The sequence below is a fragment of the Hemitrygon akajei genome, chromosome 4, assembly GCF_048418815.1.
Source record: "Hemitrygon akajei chromosome 4, sHemAka1.3, whole genome shotgun sequence".
Taxonomy (NCBI): Eukaryota; Metazoa; Chordata; class Chondrichthyes; order Myliobatiformes; family Dasyatidae; genus Hemitrygon; species Hemitrygon akajei.
The window spans coordinates 71,536,481-71,544,261 of NC_133127.1; the positions used below are offsets into that span (position 1 = coordinate 71,536,481).

Below are 7,781 nucleotides of genomic sequence, written 5' to 3' on the forward strand. Positions count from 1 at the left end.
TAATGTTTTAAGACTAAATTGTAATAACTTAAATTCACCTGATTTCCCTTAACTGTAGTGCTGAAGACAACAAATAGGAACATTATTAGTACTTCATTGTTAAGTTCCATATGTATGCAAATCACGAAATTGCTGGTATTTTGTGGGGAAAATATTGCTGCATCAAACATCAGCAACTTTCAGTTTGAGAAAGGCAACTGTCCATTTCCTTCTATAGATGCTGCCTGACTTACTGAGTTCCTGTAGAGTACAGAGCAATCTTGGCATTCTTGTGCATGATCACAAAGAGTTAACATGCAGGTGCAACAGGTAATTAAGAAGGCAAATAACATATGGGCTTTTATTGCTAAGAAGCTGAAGTTTAAAAATAACAATTATGCAGGGTGTTGGTAATGCTGCGCGTTGAGTACTGTGTATAATTTTGCTTATCTAATATCAGAAAAGATATACCCACGTTAGAGATAGTTCAGGAGAGAGTCACTTTACTAATTCCTGGGATGAAAAGATTGTCCTATCAAAAATAGGCTCTGTGTTAGCATGGACAGGATAACTCGCATTCACTTCAGTTCTGTGAGTCATAAAGTGTCTGATGAAGCCAATGTGAGACTCTCACATTTTGCAAATGTTGGGGCCAAAAGTTATTGGTAAAGCTGGGAGTTTGCTAGTTTGAGATGAGGTACCTTCCTCTGCTTTGAGCATCCGTGTGCATGAAGCTAAAGTTCTCAATGCTGTCCATGTATGTTACCTCCTTTGACCCGTCATGGCCTAGGGATTCCCAGAAGTCGAGGGGTGCTGTATTTTATTTGAGAACATTGCTGAATCATTTCCTCTGGCTGGGTAATCTCTTCCTTTTACAGAGTAGTGTCTGATATGTTGAGGTGCAGAAAGTACAAGGGGCTGACCAGTCCTGTGAAATTGCTGTCAGTTAAATGTTGTAGAGTGAGCGGATTTACTCAGTTTGAGCATTTTGGGGCAAATGAGCGATACAACAGATCCATCTAAAAGTATTAAAGACCTTAGTGCTGGATTTGTTGGACCGGGGGAGAATGTTGAACTTGGTTCTGTCTTAGCCTACCAAAAAATTTAGAGGAATTTGCAGAAATTTAGAGAATTTGCTTTGGTGATATTGTTCCTTTGCTTTGTGCCTCCTATATCTGGCCTAAGTCTCAGAAGCATATAGAAGAACGCAAATACTGATGACCATGGATTTTATGCTGGCTCTAATGTTTTGATCTTCAAGCACTATTTTCATCATAGATCAAAACCTTGTTCAAGATGGTGAAGAATTTCATCATTACCTTCACTGAAAGATGCAATGATCCCTAACATTTAGGAAGTGGTTTGTATTTGCCAGAGTTTTTGAATGGACCTTTTGTTGTCAGAGCTGAATTGTGCACTAGGCAGTCTAGCCTTGAGGGCCAGAGCCATCTGCAGAATGAGTGAGACCATTCATAATCCTCTGTTTTCCAATTAAGTGTGACTATTTGAAAGTTCTGGTTTGTAGAAACCAAGGTGGGTGGCAAAAATTGACTGGAGTAAAGATGTGAGATCCAATAAAAATTGGGAATATCAGAGTACTCCCTCTTGATGTCGGTCAGGAATCTGTGTTGCTGTACATGGTGCAGGTGTCACCCATGCCCCCATTCCTCCGCTGTGGCAGCAAATATGTGTGGCTGCATCATGCTATGCATGGAACTTAAGTAAGTGAACACCAAGACTGTGCTGTGGTTTTACACGTTTCCATTGTTGCAAAGGATTAGCCTGGCCGTGGTGGAACAGAATGTTTCATATAGCTGGGCTTGCTGCACTACCTGTCTTTTCTAGTACGGTCCATCAGAGAAAAATATACCTTTGACCACAAGTCCACCAGGCAGTAGTCAGTATGGAACATCCTTAAAGCTTTGTGGGTAAAGGACACAATAGATCCTGCAGAATGGTTTTCCAAGCAGGTTTTCAAAACCATTTGGCAGAATGCCTCATCACCAGAACTCACCAACAAGTATCAAGACTTCACCTGGCTGACAGTATCTCCCCATCAGATCTTTCATGCAAGTCAGATTCTGATTCCCAACGCTCAAGCCCTCAAGACAGCAACAGTGACAATGTGAAAACTGTACTACTTTTTGTGAACTTTCATTTGCAACGTACATCCTTGTTGAGATTCATCTGAAGCAGTTATATAACTGAGGACTTTATAATTTACAAGCTCTTCCCAAGGATGCTAACTGGCACAAACATCAAGTGTTGCTGGAAGATCATCAATGTTTTGAGGGATGCACCTTCTGCCCAAAATTTGTTAGAGATGTTTGTAAGTAACAGCTGCTGCCTGGCACATTACTAGCTGTAGGAGGACTACTAAAGGTCACACTGAAGCTTGGTGCAACCAACCTAAATTCTTGTTGCCACTGTCACTGAGGACCTAGGTTTTATGTTATAAGCTCCAAAAACACTTGTAGAATATATTCTTAAAAGAGACCTGTGCTTATTATGTAGAACAGGGGTGTCAAACTCATTTTAGGTCTCGGGCCGGATTGAGCAAAATGCAGCTTCATGCAGGATCAGTCAGACGCGTGCGAACGCAGCTTTCGTTGCCTCCGTTTTTTCAGCCTGCTCTCATGTGTCTCAGTCTCTGCTATAACTACAAAGTGTTTCACTTTACAAATTCCGTTTCTTATGAAGAACACTGCCGAGCAAGACTGCCAAATAAACACTAAAAACCCTGAAAACCTGGTACCTGAATAAACTCAGCATTAGCCATATCATACGCCATAGGCACTTCGATTACTGGGGCCAGCTTTAATAGTAATTAGATATTATCTCGCGGGCCAAAGATAATTCCACCGCGGGCCGGATTTGGCCCGCGGGCCTTGAGTTTGACATATATGATGTAGAATGTATTAAATGGATGACACTGCAAGTGTCCAGACTGCGCACACTGAATATTAAGAAAGCCAATGTACCATTTCTAGCTCTATAAAACTCTGGTTAGGCTACACTTGCTATATTGTGTTCATTTGTGGTCCTCTGATTTTAAGAAGTAAATGGAAATTTTAGAGAGGATACATGTGCGGATGAGATTTACCAAAATGCTGCCTGGGTTAGAGAGCATGTTGAGCATGTTTTATGAGAATAGGTTGAGCGAGCTTGGGCTTTTTTCTTCGGAATGAAGAAGGATGAAAAGTGATGATAGAGGTGTATAAGATAATAAGAGGCATGGATAGAGCAGACAGCCAGAGAGTTTTTCCCAGTGCAGAAATGGGTAATAGGAGGGAACATAATTTCAAGGCTATTAGAGGTAAGCAGAGGTTTTTTTTACACAGAGAGTGGTGGGTGCAAGAAGTGCACTGTCAGGGTTGATAGTAGAGACAAATAATATTAAAGACATTTAGGAGACTCTTAGATAGGAACATGGATGAAAGGAAAATAGAAGGCTATGTGGGAGGGAAGGATTAGATCTTAGAGTAGGTGGAAAGGTCGGCTGAAGGGCTTGTGCTGTACTGTGTTGTACTGTTCCATGTTCTCTGTTATGTTCTATTTGTATATTCATGAATAAAATTTACTGAAATACAAAAGAAGAGGGTGAGTAGGGAACTATTTTTAAATCTTAATCCATTCTCATGAATGCTCCAATGAACAATTCAACAATGACTTGGAGATTGGCCTCTTGAGTATGTGCAAACCACTTGCTAAGCTGCACTCTTACAGTCTCTCTTATTAGTCAGCCCATCATGGGCATACCCTTTGTTCCATGGGTACTCCATGGGCCTTTATCTGAAAGTTAAATTATGCTTTTGCCTAATTTTGCCAAGTTCTTATGAAAAGTCATCCATCTGAAGTTCTTATTTCTAAGGCTTATTAAGTATTTGGAGCATTTTCTATTTTTAGGTTTTCAGCTTTTCTAGTTTTTTCTGGTTTTCATTCACTATTGCATATGCAGCTTTCGTAAATCTTCAGATTAAATTGCATTACGATTGGAATACTTAAATGTATGGTTAAGGAAAATGTGTATTTCATGTCTTAAAATACAATTTCTGAGTTCCATCTTTGGGGTTAGATTTATTGATATTGCTTGATCTATTAAATCTCAGAAGAGAAGATATAATACTGGGATTGACAATTGTAGAGAAGTTATTCAGATTTGCTGAAGTGATTAGATGAATAAACAGTCCCTCAGATCAGTCTATTTGCCTCATGATTTATTACTCGTGCAGCAAATGTTATACTCATAAATGCTTAGTTTCTCTTGACTGGATTGGGTAATTTGTTGCTACTTTTGAATTGGGTTTAAGGAGCAGGACCCAAGTTTGAACATGAGTTTATGCATTAGTTCACCTTAGCTGTTGTATAAATTAGTTTAACAATTTGACCTTGATAAAGTAAGCTAAAAAGAGGAACTTGGCTGCTATCCAATGAACATAGTTTTAAGATCTGTGTAAGAATGTTAGTTAACATTGAGATCAGATTTCATTCTGATGGTTCCATGTCAGAGGATGTACCATTTCTACATTGACATGAAGAAAGGTTTACTGACAAGGGTACTATTAAATAAATGCAACACTTACAAGATTAAAGATATTATGGAATTTATTACTTTTACTTAATTTAAAAGCAAGAATTAAGGACTAATGCATTGAATTCAAGAAATTCTTAGTCATTAATATCTGTAAATATATTTTCATGTAAGCATTGTTCACTTTTTCAGATGAAACGCAATGGATTTAATTGAAGTGCCGCATTTAATTCCCATCATACTTTGCAGCCAGTAAACTGAAGGCATTGAACTAACTGCAGCCTGGATGGAGCTGGCCTGGTTATGAAGTCGTCCCCTTGATATCAGAGTTAAAAGCACCTTTACTCAATGAAAGCAGCAAAAGTTATTAAAGTTTTAATTCTACCATGATGTTTCATTAAAAAAACAATTTTATCTGTGCCACGATAAAAGCTATCTTTAAATGTAACCATGCATAAATATATGCTTTATATATTTGTTTACTTTGTACTTTCATAAACATAAACCATTATGTAACACTAGAACAATTACAGTTACTGCTTGATGCGTTGGGGAGAAATAAGAATGCAGAATGCAAATTGGAGTTATGTCAGGACTGATTGAAAATTGAAGCTTATGAAAAAGCAAGTCATTCCTAATTATCTAGATCTGATGTGGGCTTCAGATTGTTGCAATATATATTCAGCCTATTGCTATGAACTTGTATTTGAATTTGTACAATAATCACACAAGAAGCTTTTTGTCCTATCTCTCCTTAAATTATTTAACAAATTGATTCCACAGAAATGCAATCTACATAATACTGAAAATGATACTGGAATGAGTGGTTCTCATATTTATTGTTTTTTTAATTATGCATTGATGTGTTCATGGATACATGCAAAGCATAAAAGCTTTTTGTAATGAAAGGTTCTTTGTATTGAATTTAAGATAGATGTACAAAATGTAATGGTGTTCAAAACTACATGGTGATTTTTTTATATGCAATTTTCTTGCCCATTTTGACAAAATGATATCCAACACTCAGTTAGTTGCATAACATGTCACAGAAAAGAAAATTGCTTGTTATTTGTTTGTGGCTTTTTGTGTGGGGAAAAAGGTGTGTCACTGTAAGGTGTTGAAGGTATAGATGACAGGACTACTGTGGTGTATTGCATGTCGATACTTAGGCAAAAGGCTGATTCCAAGGTGGAATCAATTTATGTCCTGTAGATTAGAATTAGATGTAGCCTCTTGGGAGAAAAGTTAGACGTTTTTATTCTAACACAGTATTTTTGTCCCTGTGGGACTGTTCTCTTTGATCATTATATTAAGATTTTGAAAATGTTGACTTTGGCTCCTCGGGCTTTATCATGTGCCATTAATCCCAGAATCCAAAACTGAATCTAACAAAACTTCATTTTACCCCTTTTCTGTGTTTTATAACACAAGGAATGTGGTGAAAACTTAAAATAATGCCCGCAGCATTTATTACTACAGTATTTAGGTTTTAAAAATGCCTTTCTTAAGAACTACTTTGGTTAGACAATAGCTACAGATTGATACACAAGGTGCTAAGATTTCCAGAGAGAGTTTTCTTTATTTAGACTTCCGTAATTTCATATTTTGGTTTAAGCTCATTAGAAATACCGTTATTAATGTTTCTATGTAAATACTGTAAAGTGAACATTTCCAAATCTGTGTTACTTTCAAGAATTTATTTCAAATTCCCAGTGGTTGCAATTAGATGGATTGGGATTGGTAATTAAATTGTTGAAAGTGTGAAACCATAATGCATCAGAAATGGAATCTTCTTCCAGCAGGTCATTTGACTAGAGCCAGACTCTGAATTGGTAATCTAACTTTAGTAATTTAGTCACCTGCTTGATTCTAAATGAAGAATGCCCAAGGTTATTCATTTAGTTATTTGGATAAAACAAAAACAATTGAGAAGGGTGCAGGTAGAGCCCTCAAATCCTATTCTTCTACCTTTAATTCTAGGCAGTATTTGAATTCTCTACGATTCTCTTTTGTCCAGTTTTGGTTTTGATATGCAAGTCTACTTTGTTTATTCAATAAATCACTTAACAGTATTTCAGTTAGTTAGATTTACATTTAAATCATTTGGTTTTGTATTTGGTTGTAAATAGCTTAAATGTACATTGAATTTTGCATTGTAAGATTTTATTTTATTTCTTGTATTATATTGAGCAAAGAATTCTTATGTATAGTAAAGTGCTTAATAAATATATTTGCTTTTCAGCAGGTTGACTTTAATTTGATGGAAAATTGTATATTGTGAGTTTACTTTTGAGAAAAATTAAATTTAAATCAATTTGTATGAGGGCAACAAACCTTAAGAATTGTTTATAGCCTGATTGAAGAATCTCCTTCAAAAGAAATCAAATTGTTTCAACTGTATGAATTATCTATGATTTCCTTAATACTAATAAGGGAATAATAGCATACAGCAATTAATACCAAAAATTGATGGAAACTTCTAACTTGGAATACGAGGGATGATTGATAACTTTGTGGCCTAAGATAGAAAGAGTCAATTTTAGAAAACCTAGCACATTTATTTTTCAACTTAGTCCCCTCCTACATTTACACACTTAGTCCAGAGATTGTGGAGCATATGGATCCTGGACCTCCAGAAAATGTCCACAGCAGGGGTGATTGATAAGTCCATGGCCTAAGGTAGAAGGAGATGAGTTATACAGCTCTTGTTACATGCACATGCAGTTCAACTCTTTGATTATGCAGAAAGTTTGAAGTTAATAACTCATCAGGGTGATTGATAAGTTCGTAGCCTACAGTAGAAGGAGATGAGTTATTAACTTCAAACTTTCTGCATAATCACTCAAAGAGTTGACCTGCATGTGCATGTAACGAGAGCTGTATAACTCATCTCCTTCTACCTTAGGCCACTGACTTATCAATCACCCATCTGTGGACACTTTCTGGAGGTCCAAGATCCTTATGCTCCATGACCACTAGACTAAGTGTGTAAATGTAGGAAGGGACTATGCTGAAAAATAAATGAGCTAGGTTTTCTAAAATTGACTCCTTCTACCTTAGGTGCCAAACTTATCAATCACCCCTCGTATGTTCAGAATTTTCTATTATGATCATCGCTAATAGTACTTAAGCTCTCTTATACCTATTCTTTATCTCATAATATTTAACAGAAATAACTTAAAATTTAGAAAAATTTTAAAAAATTAGTTTAAAGCTAATAATTTCTCAACCTATTGATAGTGCAACCAGGGCGCTGCTAATGAATCTGCTG

At 36.5% G+C, this 7,781-nt stretch overlaps 1 protein-coding gene across 1 annotated transcript in view; it reads left to right on the forward strand.

The window, feature by feature from the left end:
- ankrd50 (ankyrin repeat domain 50) overlaps positions 1 to 6,751 on the forward strand; it is a 108,671-nt gene extending 101,920 nt beyond the window's left edge. Inside the window, exon 4 of the mRNA XM_073042816.1 lies at positions 4,703 to 6,751. The gene's annotated coding sequence lies outside the window, so the exon portion shown is untranslated. The remainder of the gene's footprint in view (positions 1 to 4,702) is intronic.
- Positions 6,752 to 7,781: the final 1,030 nt, after the last annotated feature.